This window comes from Chelonia mydas, chromosome 12, assembly GCF_015237465.2.
Source record: "Chelonia mydas isolate rCheMyd1 chromosome 12, rCheMyd1.pri.v2, whole genome shotgun sequence".
NCBI lineage: Eukaryota > Metazoa > Chordata > Testudines > Cheloniidae > Chelonia > Chelonia mydas.
In genome coordinates, this window is record NC_051252.2 from 8,779,256 (window position 1) to 8,795,952 (window position 16,697).

Sequence of the window (16,697 nt, forward strand, 5' to 3'; positions counted from 1 at the left end):
GTTCTTCTCTTTACTCTTCCAGTGGAAATACATAAAGTTCCTGAATAACTCACAGACCATTGTACTTCTAATACAATGGACTCCAAAGATATTAAACTCAATAAGGCTTCTCCAGGCTATTATAAGATACTCACAATCTGTCACAATTGATCAAAAGAAAAAAAAATACTCAAGCTATTGAAAAATGCCCTTTTATGCAATTACGCTGGTGGTACAAAACATCATTAGTTATTTTTGAGACAATAAAAAGTAGTACTACTGTATTTGGGTTAATGACAACAATTTATTTTAGGGGTAGAGGGTGTGTAGAGAACAGAACATAATGGCCATTCTGGCTCAGAGCAGTGGTCCATCATTCTAGCCCAATATCCTCTCTCTGATGCTGGCCCGTGCCAGTTACTTTATAGGGAATGAACAGAACAAGACCATTATGAGCGATCCATCCCCTGCTATCCAGTCGCAGCTTCTGGCAGTTAGAGGTTTATTGGCACCCAGAGCACAGGGTTGTGTATCTGACCATCTTGACTAATAGCGATTGATGGACCTATCCTCCATTAGGTTATCTAACACCAGTTATACTTTTGGCCTTCACAACGTCGCCTGGCAACGAGTGCTGCAGGCCAGGGTGACTGTGCGTTGTGTGAAGAAGTACTTCCTTGTGTCTGTTTTAAACCGCTGTCTATTAATTTCATTGGGTGATCACTGGTTCCTGTGTCACATGAAGGGGTAAATGACACTTCCTTATTCACGTTTTCCACACCATACATATTACAGACCTCTGTCAGATCCCCCCTCAGTCATCTCTGTTCTAAACTGAACAGTCCCAGTCTTATTAATCTCTCCTCATACGGCAACTGTTCCATCCCCCTCATCATTTTTTTGCTCTTCTCTGCACCTTTTCCAATTCCAATATAGCTTTTTTTGAGATGGACTGAACAGAATTGCATTCAGCAGTCAAGAGGTGGGTGTACCATGGATTTATAGTTGCATTATTATATTTTTCTGTTCTATTAACTATCTCCTTACAAATGATTCCTAATGTTCTGTTAGCTTTTTTCACAGTTGCTGTACAGTGAGCTGACGTTTTCAGAGAACTATCCACCATGACTAGAAGATCTCTTCCCTGAGAATTAACAGCTAATTTAGACCCCATTATTTTGTATAGTTGGGATTATTTTTTCCAGTGCACATTAATTTGCATTTATCAACATTGAATTTCATCTGCCATTTTGTTGCCCAGTCACGCAGTTTTGTGAGATCCCTTTGTAACTCTTCGCAGTCTGCTTTGGACTTCTTTGAGTAACTTTGTCGTCTGCAGATTTTGCCACCTCACCGTTCACTCCCTTTTCCAGATCGTTTATGACCAGCAGAGGTCCCGGTATGGATTCTTAGGAGATCCAGCAATTTATCTCTCTGCATTGTGAAAACTCGACATTTATTCCTACCCCCTTGTTTCCTATCTCTTAGCCAGTTACTGATCCATGAGAGGACCTTCCCTTTTATCCTATGACTGCTTAGTTTGCTTAAGAGCCTTTGGTGAAGGACCTTGAAAGTCCAAGTATGCTATGTCCACTGGATCACCCTTGTCTGCAAGCTTGTTGACACCCTGAAAGGACTCTAATAGATTAGTGAAGCAAAAGCCACGTTGACTCTTCCCAACATACTATGATCTACGTGTCTGATCATTCTTTTCTTTACCATAGTTTCAACCAATTTGCCTAGTACTGAAGTGAGGCTTAGTGGCCTGTAATTGCCAGGATCACCTTGGGAGCCTTTTAAAAAAAACAGCACTGCATTAGTTCTCCTCCAGTCGTCTGGTACATAGGCCGATTTAAGCAATAGGGTACATACCACAATTAGTACTGCTGCAATTTCATATTTGAGTTCCCTCTTGGGTGAATAAGTCTTGGTGGCTTAATACTGTTTAATTTATCAATTTGTTCCAAAACCTTCTCTATTGACACCTCAGATCCTCAGATTTGTCACCAAAAAAGAATGGCTCCATTGTGGGAATCTCCCTCACATGATGCAAAAAATTCATTTACCTTCTCTGCAGCGGTCTTGAGTTCTCCATTAGCACCTTGATTGTCTGTTGGCTTCACTGACTGGCAGACTTCCTGCTTCTGATATACTTCAAAAAAATTCCTGTTAGTTTTTTGTTTTTAGCTTGTTACTCTTCCAGATTCTTTCATGGACTTCAATCTTATACTTGTATGTTTGACTTACCAGAGTTTCTGTTGCTTTGTATTTTCCTCACTAGGATTTAAAAGGATGCCTTTTTGCCTCTAATTGCCTCTTTTATTCTGTTGGTTAATCAAGGTGGTATGTTTTTGGTCCTCTTCCTGGATGTATGTATTTATGTATTTGAGGGGTATATGTTAGTTTGAGCCGCTATTGTGATGTTTTTAAACAGTCTCTGTGCACTTTGCAGGCACTTCACTTTTGTGACTGTTCCTTTTCATTTCCATGTATGAGATTCTTCTTTTTTTGTGACTTTCTCCTTTTTGAAGTTAAATGCTACTGTGGTGGGTTTCTTTGATATTTTCCCCCTTACGAGAATGCTAAATTTAATTTACATTATGGTTGCTATTACCAAGTAGTTCAGTTATATTCACCTCTTCAACAAGATCCTGTGTGTCGCTTAGCACTAAATCAAGAATTGCCTCTCCCCCCTGGAAGTTGCAAGACTAGCTGCTCCAAGAACAGAGGTGAAAGTAAGCCGGTACGGTACGGCGGACCGGCAAGAGCCAGTCCGCCATACCAGACCAGCTTCCCCAGGCCAGCGATTTAAAGGGCCTGGGGCTCCCAGCAGTGGCTCGGGCCCTTTAAATTGCCCCCAGAGCCCCGTTGCCTGAGCCCCCGGGTAGTGGAGGTGGCCAGGAGCCCTGGGGCTCAGGCAGCGATTTAGAGGGCCCGGGGCTCCGCTGCGGTAGTGGCGGCCTGGAGCCCCGGGCCTTTTAAATCACCTCCGGAGCCCCTGGCTGCCGATGCTACCCCGGGGGTGCCAGCGGCGGGGCTCGGATAGTGATTTAAAGGGCCCGGGGCTCCCAGCTGCTGGTACCGCAGTGGAGCCCTGGGCCCTTTAAATCTCTGCCTGAGCCCCAAGCCCTGGGGTAGCAGCAGCAGCCGGAAGCCTCCAGGGCTTCCTCAGTGATTTAAAGGGCCCGGGGCTCCCCTGCTCAGGACTTCGGCGTACCGATAAGTCCTTTAAGTTACTTTCACCCATGTCCAAGAAGCAGTCATTAATGGTGTCTAGAATGGTTATCTCTTTATCCTGTCCTGAGGAGACATGTACCAAGTCAATATGAAGACAGTTGAAATCCCCTTTTATTATTGTGTTTTCTATCTTTGTAGCCTCTCTTATTTCCGAGTATTTCACAGTCACCTGGTCAAGTGGTCAGAAGCATATTCCTACTGCTGTACTCTTATTCAAGCATGGAATTTCTATTGTTTGATTCATTTACGATTTTTACCTTTTTTTTTTTTTTTTTTTACTCTGCTTTCTTTCACTTATAGTGCCACTCTCCCATCAGCATGACCTGCTCTGTCATTCCTGTATATTTTGTATGTAGAAGGACGGTTAGTTTTTCCAAGTAAGGAGGGATGTAAACGTCAGGGCCCCTCCCATGTCTTAGGGAAATCATCTTTCCTCACTAAATACTTTCCGTATCTTCAGTTGGAAATGATGATCTTCACTTTCTGTCCTAATTTTTCCACAACTCTCTGTTTCTAACAGCAGCTGTGTTCCTGCCCAGAAATGGCCCACTGGGCAGTGCACCTCTACCGAGTGACCTTCACAGGATTATGGTAACCTCTTATTTGTTGATAGATCTAAGTGCTTTAAGACCCTCTGACAAAAGGCTCTTTAGAATTGTGAGGTGGTGTGATCAATGGCTTGTACTGCTGAAAAGGAAGTTTAAGGCCAGACGATATTAGCCTCCACAGTGGTAACAGAAACCATGTATCTGAGCATCTTGCAATTTTTGATGGCTTTATCCTCACCCAGAGTAGGATGTATTATCCGCATTTTGCAGCTAGGGATTAGCCCCCAGAGGGCCCGGGACAGAATTGAGCCAAGGTCACCCACATTCCAAGCTAGCACCATAAACAATGCACCAACTTGCTCATTGGGCCAAGACTTTAAAAAAAGAAACTTCACATTTAGATTCCGTGAATCTGAGCACCCAGCCCTTCCTATTAAAGTTAATGAGTGTTTCCCACTCTTGAAATTCAGGCCATTTATTTAGGCGCTAAATATAGCCAGTCTTTGAAAGCCTTGGCCCACAGTTACTCCCTGGCTGCGCCAGGCTTTGTGGAGGGAGGCTATCTGGGTATCAGGTCTGGGTTACGCTGTCTTCCAGCCAACCTGGCTGATTTAAAATAAACTGATTAAAAGCAAAGGCAGCAGAAAAATAGAAACTGTACACAGTTGTTGGAAGTTCTTTAAAATATTCTTTAGTCTAAAGATGCCATCCAGTAAAAAAGAGAGGGAAGATTTAAAGCCTGAGCTTGCAAGCTGGGTTCTGGCATTGACAGCTGATAACCTTTACGCGAGTGCTCCGTTTATGATTGGAGGATGTTCATGTGTGAAAGACAGCATCTTGCCGCTGAAGTTTCTCTGAGATGGCTAGGCATTCACACCAAGAGTTAGTGGAGAGAAGCAGGAAAGAATTGGCAAGCCATGCTTTTTTGCATTTCTAGGTTTTTTTCAGTTGTGTTCATCATTGTAACTCACAAGTGCAATATTCAGTTAATATTTCATATGGTCCTGGCAACCTGGGCTGATTCTTGTTTCCCTAAAGCTCAGGTAGGAGGATGGGGAAGTTTATTCATAGCTTGATGCACATTCCTGGGTTTCTTTCTCTCCCCCCCGCCCCACCTCCATTCCCATTTCTTTTCTATTCCAGTATTTGGAGACGTCACTTGCCTGTCATAGAATCATAGGGTTGGAAGGGACCTCAGGAGGTCATCTAGTCCAACCCCCTGCTCAAAGCAGGACCAAGCCCCAATTTTTGCCCCAGATCCCTGAATGGCCCCCTCACAACCCTGGGTTTAGCAGGCCAATGCTCAAACCACTGAGCTATCCCTCCCTCCCTTTTTCTTGATGTGACACACCCCCTGTATGTGTTTGTCATTTTCTGACCGGATACAGACAGCGATGTTGTAATAAGAGTGATTGAATTATTTGTGGTGGGTCGAATAAGATCTACTGGGAAGTGTCTGTAGAACATTTGTGATACACAGATCTGCAGAAATGTGCTAAACTCATTGTTAGACTCTTCCTGAGTGCAACATAGGATCCTTAAAAGTCCCTAATATACTGATTCTGCATTCAGCTACGTTGGGGTAACTCGAAGTCAATAGAGTGACAATGGTGTAAAACCCAGGAAAGGTGAGAAGGCAATCAGGCCAGGGGTGTGTGTTTCTGTTTCAACAGGACTCCTCACAGGAAACAGCAGCGCCAATCAATTAACAATCTTTTTTTAATTATTATTTAACTAAAATTTCAAATTTGTCAGAGGAGCTAAGTCAATGAATGCCTTTTGCATCCTATTTGGTATTACACTGTGCACCAAGATGATCAAACAATTCTGGCTTCTTGTTTGTTATCAGTGGTCTGCTAGATCTAATTTAGTGTACACAATATCATCCAGAGGGGGGTGTGCACGGGAGAGGGAGACACCACCCGACACACCCCAAACTGGAATTCTTACAGACAGGTGATGGCTGTGGCATCAGACTAGTAAAGCTGTGGCGGCATGTTGAGTTGCCTGCTGGAACACACACATGCCAGCAGGAGATTCCCCCGGGGTAGGTGAGATTCAGATGTTGGTGGGGTGTAACGTTTTGGAGCTCAACCAGGCCAATAAGGGGTTTGGTCACTGTCTGCCGTGTAACCTTGGGTGTCTTGTGGCTGTGCAGCTTTGGTCCAGAGCTCTGACTCCAGCATCCTGCCAGCAGCCCACAAGCTTCATCCAGGCTTTACCTGACCCGATTACTCCTTGCAGGCTGACCTTAGTACACTTCCAGCTCCAAATTCATGCCAAAATCATCCTACTGCAGGACAAGTCCCTCTCACTGGACCCTCCTAGAGAAAGGGTTTGGTTCACTGCCTTTACAGAGACACACTCCAAGCTGTCAGCTTTCTGGAAGTACATGCTTTACTTAAATGTACACAGCCCTGATGATTTATAATGAACACCCAACAAGTTTACGAACAGAGGAGCTTGGACGACATGATGCCAAGTGAGAGAAAAAGGTAGAGATAGTCACAAGCCAATAGAAGTGGGGGGAAAAAACTCATCTAAAAGTTTAAAATCTTTGTTCAAGATGGTTTCTCTCACTCCTAGTCTCTTTTCCAGCCATTGCAGGCCAGACCAGGACCCATCACAGAGACCAAACAGCTTGGTTTCTTGGTTAGGTGAAGGGTAAAGATGGAGAGTCGCTGTGTTCCTTATATCCCCAAAAGGATGTCTTTGTCTTACACATCAGGAAGGCCTGCTGGGGAATCTGTCTCCTGTGTCTCCCTGGGATGCAGGAGCCATCTTGATTGTTTCTGACTCAGGATAACCCCCACCAGTTCATCTCAGTGGCTTTTTCACTGGTAATATGTCAGTTGAGGTAAACCCACATGGCCTTTGTCTAGGACAGGCCTGTTTATCATCTTTACCTAGGCTAGGCTGTCTGGTCTAGTGACATCATACAGAGGGAATCCATAACGTGACATATACTGTTGACACATGCACTTTGCAATTATATTAATAACCAGCGGCGTATTCATTTTCATATGGTACCTCACAAGGCATATTTTATTCAAATATTATTGCAGAAGTGTGTAGGGTGTGAATTTGGGGGGCCTAGCGTTACATGGGTATAATGTGCCTGGCCCTCTGAGCTGGGGGGTGGAGAGGGAAGAGGCAGTGATCTCTACTGGGTAGGACACTGCCTTGGAAGTTAGGAGACCTGATCTTTTTCGGGCTCTGTAACTGACCTGATGGATGACCTGGGGCAAGTCGCATCCCTTCTCTGTGTCTCAGTTTCCCTCCCACCATTTATCTGTTATGTCTGTTCAGACTGTACCCTCTTTAGGCAGGGACTCCCTCACTATGTGTTCATGCAGAGCTTTGCACCATGGGGCCCTGATCTCATCTGGGGCCTCTGGCTGATGCTATTATAATGAATGTGCCCAGAATAGTTTTTCTATGGTGGATCTCATTACCTAGTCATGGTGTCAGATTTAGAGGAAGCTCTTAGCCGTACCAATTGGTTCAGGATGAAATTCTACCTAGATATCCGGAAGACTGGAGAAACTCGCGGGGGAGGGAGGGAGATTGCACGTTTGATTTCATAGAATGACATGTCATTTTCCCAGAAAGAGAGCAAAAAGCTCCCCTCCCTTCCCACTGAAAATAAAACAATTTGCATCCAAATCTAACCCTTCTCCCCTGGGACACCTGTGGTAGTGACAATGCTACTGCAAAAGGGAGGCTGGTTGCCCATCAGCTTCCCAGCGCCTTTTAAGTTGCTGGTTCTCCTCTATGAAGCCCCAGGTGTCCTGAGACCTGTGTAGCTCTCCGGGCCTGCCAGTCTCCCTCCACCTGTCGCTGAAGTAGCCGTTGCTGTCTGTCCCCAAGGCTGAACACTTGGGAGCTGGCAGTACAGCATCCTTGCTGGAGCCTGTATGTCTCTGGAATTTCCTTCCTTTGGCTGCTCCATGAGAATCTGCTGCCTCTAATGCTTTTCCTCCCTCAGGTAGCTTTTTCTTAATTGCAGGCTTCCCAGTCAGGTGTGCTTTGTGGGTTGGCAGGTAGCAGATGGCTTAGGGCAGAATGTGTTTCATGATTAAGTAAAATGTCTGTGTTGTTTGTTTAACTTTAATGATGCTCAAGTCGAAGAGAAATAGGAGCCTAAAAAAATCTTAGCAATAAAATAGCTTGTTATCCATCAAGAGGTGCATTGTTTTGCACGTGCTTTGACTCAAGGAGCTCAGTCTGTTGAAAGCTTAACAAAGAAGGTGATGGGTGACTTAATTGCAGTCGATAAGCACCTACCTTAGAAACAAAGATTTGCTAATAGAGGGCTCCTCAGTCTAGCAGACAAAGGTGTAACACGATCCAACGGCTAAATAATAAAACTAGACCAATTCAGACAGGAAATAAGGCATAAATTTTTAATGGTGAGAGGAATGAATCATTGGAACAATTTAACAAGGGTTGTGGCGAATTCTCCATCACTAACCATTTTGAAATCAAGACTGGGTATTTTTCTAAGAGATCTGTTCTAGGAATTATTTGGGGGAAATTCTCTGATGTGTGTTATACAGGGGGTCAGACTAGATGATCATAGTTCTCTCTTCTGGCCTTAGAATCTATGAATCTCTGATACATACAGAGCATCGTGCTAGAGAAATGGCAGAAGCCGAGAAAGCATTTTCATACTAAACCTTTGTTTCAGGTTCTTCACCCTTTCTGCTCGAGTCTTCCTCTGCGCTCAGATTTCTCAGCCTCAGGTCAGGCCCGATTTTGTTGTTGTTGACAGTTGGCTAAGATTCTACTTAGCTATTGTTGAGCGACCTAGATGTGCAGAATTGATTCCTAAATACGCTGCAGCCACTATGGTACAAGCCTCCGTAACTGAACTACTTGACAGGATATTCCCACACAGAAGAGACATCCTCTTTTTAGTTCTGCTTTCGGTTATGTTTTGCAAAAGCGCGTCTTGTGTGACCACAAGGACACACTACCAGTTGGCTTGGGAAGCACGTGACTCACTTTCTAAAACAATTGTAACGTGCAGTGCCCCTTTTTTCCCAGGAGAACTCATCCTGTTCATCTGAGGGCATGGACCTCCGCCACTGCAAACGTTGTCTTCTGATTAGTAACGGAGCCCAGCATCTGGCCCAGTACGGTTAAAGGGATAACACTTGGTAGAGCTGTTGTTCCTTTCACCAGGAGTCTCAAGTACTTAACAAAGGTTAAGCCCCATGACGCCCCTGTGAAGTAGACACTATTATCCCCAGTTTACCAAGACCAAGCAACTTTCCTGACGTCCTGGAGGGAATTGGTAAGAATAGAAACCCAGGAGTCTGCACTCTCAGTTCCTTGTTCTGACTGCGAGACTGTACTTCCTGTGACAGTTTTCCTTTATTTGAGTTGTCACACGGTGATTTTTGATTTGTTGAGGATTTTCCATAAGTAATTGCAAGATAAGCTGTGAGGGGGAGCTGCTGGGTTGAACTCCATCAATGGAAATCAGCACCAGTCCTCCCACCACCACCACCATCCTGTTGCCTCCAATAACAGCCCTGTGAGTCCACTGTTCAGCAACTAACTCATCAACACATCTGTTATTAGCAAGTCTCCAGTGTCAGCCAGGATCTCTGGAAAATGGTCCAAAGAATCTGGACCATGAGGGGCTGCTAAGGAACTAAAATCACTAGATAGGACTTTGACGCTGTTTGCTGACCCAGAATTAGGTGCCACGAGTGAGCAACGACTAATGTGTTTAAAATCACAGCAGCAAGGGAGATGTTCAAGGACTGAAGTTTGATGGAACAAGTGAGATCTTGAGAGCACAATGCTGCAGAAAGCACTGAAGCCCCACAGCCATGCTTTCAGGCTAAGCAAGCTGGAACAAACCCTTTCTTTCATTATTTAAAACCCATTAAAGGCTCAGAATTCAGTGACTTGGGGAAATGGTCTATATTTATGCTAGGCTCACAGATCTGAGAGCGCTGCGATTTGGCCAGGATTTTCAAAAGTGACTAGACCAGGGGTGGCCAACCTGGGGCTCCAGAGCCACGTGGGGCTCTTCAGAAGTCAATGTGCGGCTCCTTGTCTAGGCACCGACTCTGGGGCTGGAGCTACAGACACCAACTTTCCAATGTGCTGGGGGGTGCTCCCTGCTCAGCCCCTGGCTCTGCCAAAGGCCCTGCTCCCACGCCACCCCTTCCCACCCCCTCCACTGAGCCTGCCATGCCCTCACTCCTCCCCCTCCTTCCCAGAGCCTCCTGCATGCCAGAAAACAGCTGATGGAGAGGGAGGGGAAAGCGCTGATTGGCGGGGCTGCTGGTGGGTGGGAGGCGCTGGGAGTGAGGTGGGGAGCTGATCGGGGGCTGCTGACACATTACTGTGGTTTTTTGGCAATGTACATTGGTAAATTCTGGCTCCTTCTCCGGCTCAGGTTGGCCACCCCTGGACTAGACCCTTCACTTCTGGGTGCCCCCATGTTGGACACTTCTACAAGTCCTGATTTTCAGAAAGTGCAGAGCATTCACCCCTCTCAGGTATCTTCAGTTCTGCACCCCAAATGCACTTAAGTGCTTTTTAAAATCTTTAACCGCAAGCATTTTTACACTTGTCATTTAACTTTCCAGTAGGTTCCCTTAGATTCCTCATTACACAAACCCACAGTCCCCAGTTTCAGGGGGACATCCTCTATAAGTAGAGGAGACTTGAGGCCAAAATCTTTCTGGTCATACTCTATTAGGTTATTCTATCCTGCCCCTTCCCTTCCACCTTGAAGGAGCAGCTGTAACTTTGTAGATCTGTTCTATGCTGAAATGTATTTCTGGCCTAATTCAGTCATAAAGCTGCAAACTATTTTGATTGGTGAGTGAGTGACTGGTGAAGTGAAAAGTCCAGCTGGTGCAGTGTACTAGCTTAAAGAATGCTTGGTTTAAGGAGACTCTTTCGTACTATAGCACAGTCATCCTTCCACAGCTTCATAATCCAAGATTGAGGGGAAACCCACTGTGGTGACACTAGGAAGCAGAAGTTGCGTTAGTCTGAGCTAGAGAGCCAGAGAAAACCACCGAGTGAGTCTGAGTCCAGCAGTCTCCGTAAAGCATCCACCTTACATTCATTACTACCAAGTCCTGCATCTTCCCTTCCATAACGTACCCTGCACACAACGTGCTCGCTCCCGTTGAAAAGCGAGAGTGAGGATTTTTAAAGTGGCAGGCTTTAAAAAAAGATACCAGGCTATCAGACACCATAGTGACAGCACATTAAATAGATTAGAGAGAGAAGAACTGTTCTCCTTTTCACCCCTCCCCTAGCGGTGCTAAAATCCCACCCCACCACTGATTAAGATTCAGAACTTCAGCAGCGAGTGCATGCAGCGAGGTAAGCGAGGGCTCTGCTGTCAGGAAGATGAACTGCATGGCCTAATACCGCAGTTCTATTCCAGCTAAGGGCTAGGCGTCTGTCTATACAGCAGCTGGAAGATGTGAGTCACAGCTTGGGTAGACAGACCTGTGCTAGCTCCTCTCGAGCTAGCATGCTAAAAATAGCCACATGGGCTGTAGTGGTGTGGGCTTAGTGGCTCAGGTTAGCCACCCGCTTGACCTCGGATGGACCTTCCAGCTGTGATGTAGACATGCCCTAGAGGTCTGTGCAGTGTTTAATTTGTAATGAAGGAGGTGATGGGGCTGAAGCAATTGTTTTACTTTCATAACTGACACGCCAAGCCCAGAGGTGCCGGGCCGATGAACTTCCCAAGCCCAGAGGCGCCGGGGCTCTGCCCTGGCACAAATTAAGCCCTGAGTCTGTGACAGTTTGAGCCATTCCTGGGCCCCATTTTCTCACTGTGGAATGGGAGCAACTCCCACTGAGTATTCTGCGAGTTCAGTGGGAGAATTGGGCCACTGGGCAGTCGGATGTGGATACTTTAAGATAAGCTTTGGTTGGCTTCGGTTCTCTTGGGGCTTGCTCATGGCTCTGTGAGCGCAAATGAAAAAGCCCATGGATCCTGCAGCCACCAGCAGGATATCTCCTCATGCTGTGTTCACTATGAGATCACAACATTGACTGGCATAAGCACTATTTTGTTCCGTGTCTTTGCTAGAGGAATCTGGAGAGGGAGCAGCATTAGCTACCAAGTAATGAAGACTGTTGATTGTGACGAGAATAAATCTTGTGCCATGAATATCTCTTGACTTGCATTATGCTGTAACTAGTGCTTCAGATCATTCTGCTGGTTGTGCAGAATAGTCCCCTTGAAAATCTTTCTTCATTATTGTATTGATGATCTGCCCCTATTTTAATTTGCTATACTTAGTGTGATTGAACCAAAGACTCACTTGTGTGATTACCCCATTGCTTAGTGCCTTGACTTTAATACAGTTGTGACCGATGTGCATCGTCTCATTTGCATTTAGATTTTGCATTTGAACAGAGATCTCCTGTTTGCTAACCCTCACGTTTATGGCATGGGTTGTGATCTACAGCTCTCTGGAGCAACTTTGCTCACATGTTCTATTCATTTAATGTCCTCTGCTCTATTATGGTAAAAGCTCCCCTTTCTTTTAATTTCCTGCCCTTTTAAACAACTTTCTCCTGAAAAGTATTGATAAATGCTAATTATTTGCAAGGAGACCAAAGCTTTTATTATAAGGGGTCCATTTCCTATAGAAACAATTCTTAAGTGGCTATGGATATTTTATAAGTATTCTATTGGCGGACTGGGTTGCTTTTGAGACAGGTGATTAAGAATTTGATCTAGTGCCCGTTGAAAGGCCCTGCTGTCTTCAGTGGGTGTTGGTTTGGCCCTGAAATAGAATGATAGAAGATTAGGGTTGGAAGAGACCTCAGGAGGTCATCTAGTCCAACCCCAACTAAATCATCCCAGCCAGGGCTTTGTCAAGCTGGGCCTTAAAAACCTCTAAGGAAGGAGATTCCACCACCTCCCTAGGTAACCCATTCCAGTGCTTCACCACCCTCCTCGTGAAATAGTTTTTCCTAATATCCAGCCTAGACCTCCCACACTGCAACTTGAGACCATTGCTTCTTGTTTTATCGTCTGCCACCACTGAGAACAGCTGAGCTCTATCCTCTTTGGAACCCCGCTTCAGGTTCCATCCTCTGCTCAACTCTGGCTTTGGTCACTGATGACTGAAAGTTATCATCTGAGAACTATGTAGTACAAGGAGTTGGTGGCCTCACTTCAGCTGGACTGCAGGAGAGGTGGCCACGTGACGAAGCCACTGTTGCCATTGGTACATTTGGTGGCAATCTCAGCAGAGAGCCTGCATGGAGACTGAATTGACCCTCTCACCAGGTGAAGTGGACCTTCAAAGGCAAGGGGTGGACCAGTGCTTGTGTTCTGTGTTGATCTAACACCTTTCACCGGTATTAAAAAAAAGGCACATTCTGCTTCTATGGGAAACATGCACATTCCTGGCCTGAATGAGCTGCTTTTAGAATAGTGAACTGATGGCATCTCACCAGACATTTCACTGACTCTTCTTTTGCAGTCAAAAGAGAGAGTGCCAACTAAGAGAGCGTCTCAAACTATTGTTTTACATTTACTTTAACAAAAAAAGAAAAAGGCACGTAAGTACCTCTCTAGCCACGTGCATGCTGCAGGGTGCAATGTCTCTCTGAAAACCAGGCTAAGATTTGCAAATAACATTTAATAAGCAATTTCCCCCCTTAAGTCAACCTTAAGGTTTAGATTCTCAAAGTCACCTGTGTGATTTGGGCGTCCAGGTTCCAGTGGAAATTAATGGGAATTACCCAGCCAAATCTCTACAGTGCCTTTGGTGAAACTGCCCAGGTGATAGAGCCATTGGGAGAAAAAGGGCCTTATCCTTTGTGCAGTCATTCGCACCTCTGCCACGTCGAGGTAAACCAGAGTGGCGGTATTTTGCAGAGGAGTGAATGGCTGCCCGAGGGATAAAGCCGTGGAGACTCAATGCCAGGACCTCTCAGCCGATCTAAACACACCCATTGCTGCAGACTCTCGATCTGGTCATGTAAGTCCCAAGGTCAGATGCTGGTTCTCCTGGGTGGGTGTGGGAGAACGGAAGGCCCCGTGACCCTTCTCCCCTGGTGCTGTTGCACACTGAGCCACTAGAATCCCTTTCCCCCTGCTTGCACTCCCTGAGCACAAGGGGTGGATGGCAGGGTCCTGCCACCCCACTTCCGCACTGGCTGGCAGATCAGGGCTGGTGGGGCAGGGCAGCGGGTGGTACGCTCTGTTACGGGGCGTAGTGGTAGCTACTCCTGCATCTGCTCACCCAGAGTTGTTCTGCCGGCATGTGGTCTCTACCATGCCTCCAGCCCCAGCACTGGAGCAGCATCCCCTCCCCACACACTCCAGCCGTAGCAGTGGCTTGAGAAGCCACAATCTGGCGCTGTGTTTGCCACTGTGCTCTTGGCTAGCTCTCCTGGACTCTCTGGGGCTGTAAATGGTTGAGCCTGACTGTCTGAGGCTGTTTGTTGCTAGATTATCTCATTGGTTGTGATGGCATGTCCTTTGCTTGGCCTTTCATTCAGAAAGTTTCATTCCCTGCCACATAACTCCATAAATTACTGTAGGTGCAAGGTTCTCAGGGGACGCATGAGAAAAGCACAGCAAGGAAGGATGGTTTTACAGAGCAGCGTTTGCTGACTAAGGCTGTGCAGATACCCCTGTTTGCATGCGATTGGCTGACTTCTTAATGGGACACTATCAACCTACAAATCACCCTTCTGCCCACAAGGAGCATCCAGATGATTGTAAGTGGAAGAGATTTGCTGGGAAGAATAATCTTTTTTTTTTTTTTTTCTCTCTCAGTGTGTTTCCTGCCTTTGAGAGCAGGTTAGTCAGTTACATTGTTTTACCCCATATAATTAGTCAGTTTCCCTTGTTGTTTGTACTGTTTTAGTTAGTTAGTTAGTTAGTTATATTTGTCCAGAGACAGGCATAGGTGCTGGAATTCAGAGTGTGCAGGGTTTACGGTTTGGTTCAGTGGCTTTCAGCACCTGTGGAGACTGTGTCCCCTAGCCTAGGACATGCCTGCCCTGTAGAGCCCCCTGCTGAGCTCATATGGCACTGCAAGCACTCCCTGCCTCAGTTTCCCTTCTCTCTGGGCTCTTTTAAGAACTCCGCACAGTCCAAACGGATGTAAGACAAAAAATTCCACTGCTGGGGTTTTACTTTATTAAATCTAAAATAATCTTGAACTACAGTCTCTTCCCAGGCTTGCACAGTCCTCCTCCTTGGGCCTGCAGTTCTCAATCCTGGGGCCATCGCTCCTTTAGGACAGCTTCTCTCTTTGTGAACACCCCATGTAACTGAGCCCTTTTAAAGCCCTGGTGGCCTTTTATCAGGCCCAAGTACTTGTTATCCAATTAACTGCCTAGATGGGCTTCTTAAATTAGCTTCTTAAATCATCTCAGGTAGCCTGGGCCCAGATTCCCCTTAAAGGGGCCAGCAATCCTGTGACACAGGGAAAAGAGTCACATGATTGTAAAACTGTCCAGGGGAGTCTGGGGCTGGTGCAGGACCCGAAATCTCCTACAACGCCTTTATATAATTGTCTAGATTTCAAATGGGTGGTGTCATTTTACCCCTCAGGAAACTCATCAGTATCCACGATGCTGTCACCAGGAAACTGGCTAATTTTCTGGGTTATCTGGGGGGCACTGCAGCTGGATGGGGACCTCCCTTTTCCCCAAGCCGGACCTCACTCTTTACCCCCACCTACATCAGAGCTCCGAAAGTTGCTACCCTCGGTAGCACTGGAGTGATAACAATAGTGGGAGGGTTTTTTGCTAAAATCCCCTAGTTTAGACAAGGCCTTAGATTCCAGGGGTAGACAAATATTATGTTTGTTGACTTACATTGCTAATGTTTCATCTTTTTCATGCAGGACAATGAGAGACCTTGTTCTGTTAAATTTTCCTGGCAGAGTCTGTGGCCAAAGGCACCACTTTAGTGTCACCATGCAACGCTGGCAGGCCAGATGCCTCCTCTTGCCCAGGCTGCAGTCATTAGCTGAGACCTGACAAACTCATAGCTGTATGTTAGTTTTGCTCCAAATAGGTTTGGTCTTATAAGAATGTACTTAACATTTAGACTCTCTGAAATGCTTGTAAATTGCTGCATGCATTTATCTCACTTGCGATGTCGGTATTCCAGGCTATAAGAAAATATGTACATTTTGCTTTATAACTTTGAAAATATTTGCTCTAAACATGAGAACCCAGGCATGGAAACCGTCCTCCCCAGCCATCCAGGAGGAGGGGTGGGCCATTATATGACAAAAAGCTTTGTTAAAAGCCCCGTCCACCCATGGAGCAGTACGTGCAGAAGGCCTCGTCTCATCACTTTGAATGCTGGAAGAGGGAAATAAAAACAGTTGATGTGAAGATTTTCCATCTCTTCACTGTTTGAACTCTCTCAGGGCCAGAGATACTAAACTGGAGCCAGAGATCCATAGGGGGTGCCTCCTGGGTCGCCCTAAAAGTCACTTTGAATTGGCAGATCACTATAACTCCGTCGCTTTTAGGATTTAGACTACAACTCATTTGTGTATATATTTGCTTGCTTAAACTCAGGGATTCTCAAACTGGGGGTTGCGAGGTTATTACGGGGGAGTTGAGAGCTGTCAGCCCCCACCCCAAACCGCGCTTTGCCTCCAGCATTTATCATGACGTTAAATATATTTAAAAGTGTTTTTAATTTATAAGGGGGGTCGCACTCAGAGGCTTGCTGTGTGAAAGGGGTCACTGGTACAAAAGTTTGAGAACCACTGCATAACCTGTAAATAACTCACTCATTTCTCTTTCCTAGTCAATAAACCTTTAGATATTTTATTACAGGATTGGCTCCAGGCGTTGTCTTTGGTATGCAATCTCAGGTACCAGTTGATTGGTTAGTGCCTGGTCTCTTAGGACTGGAAGCAATCTGAATATTGTGTGATTTTTTTT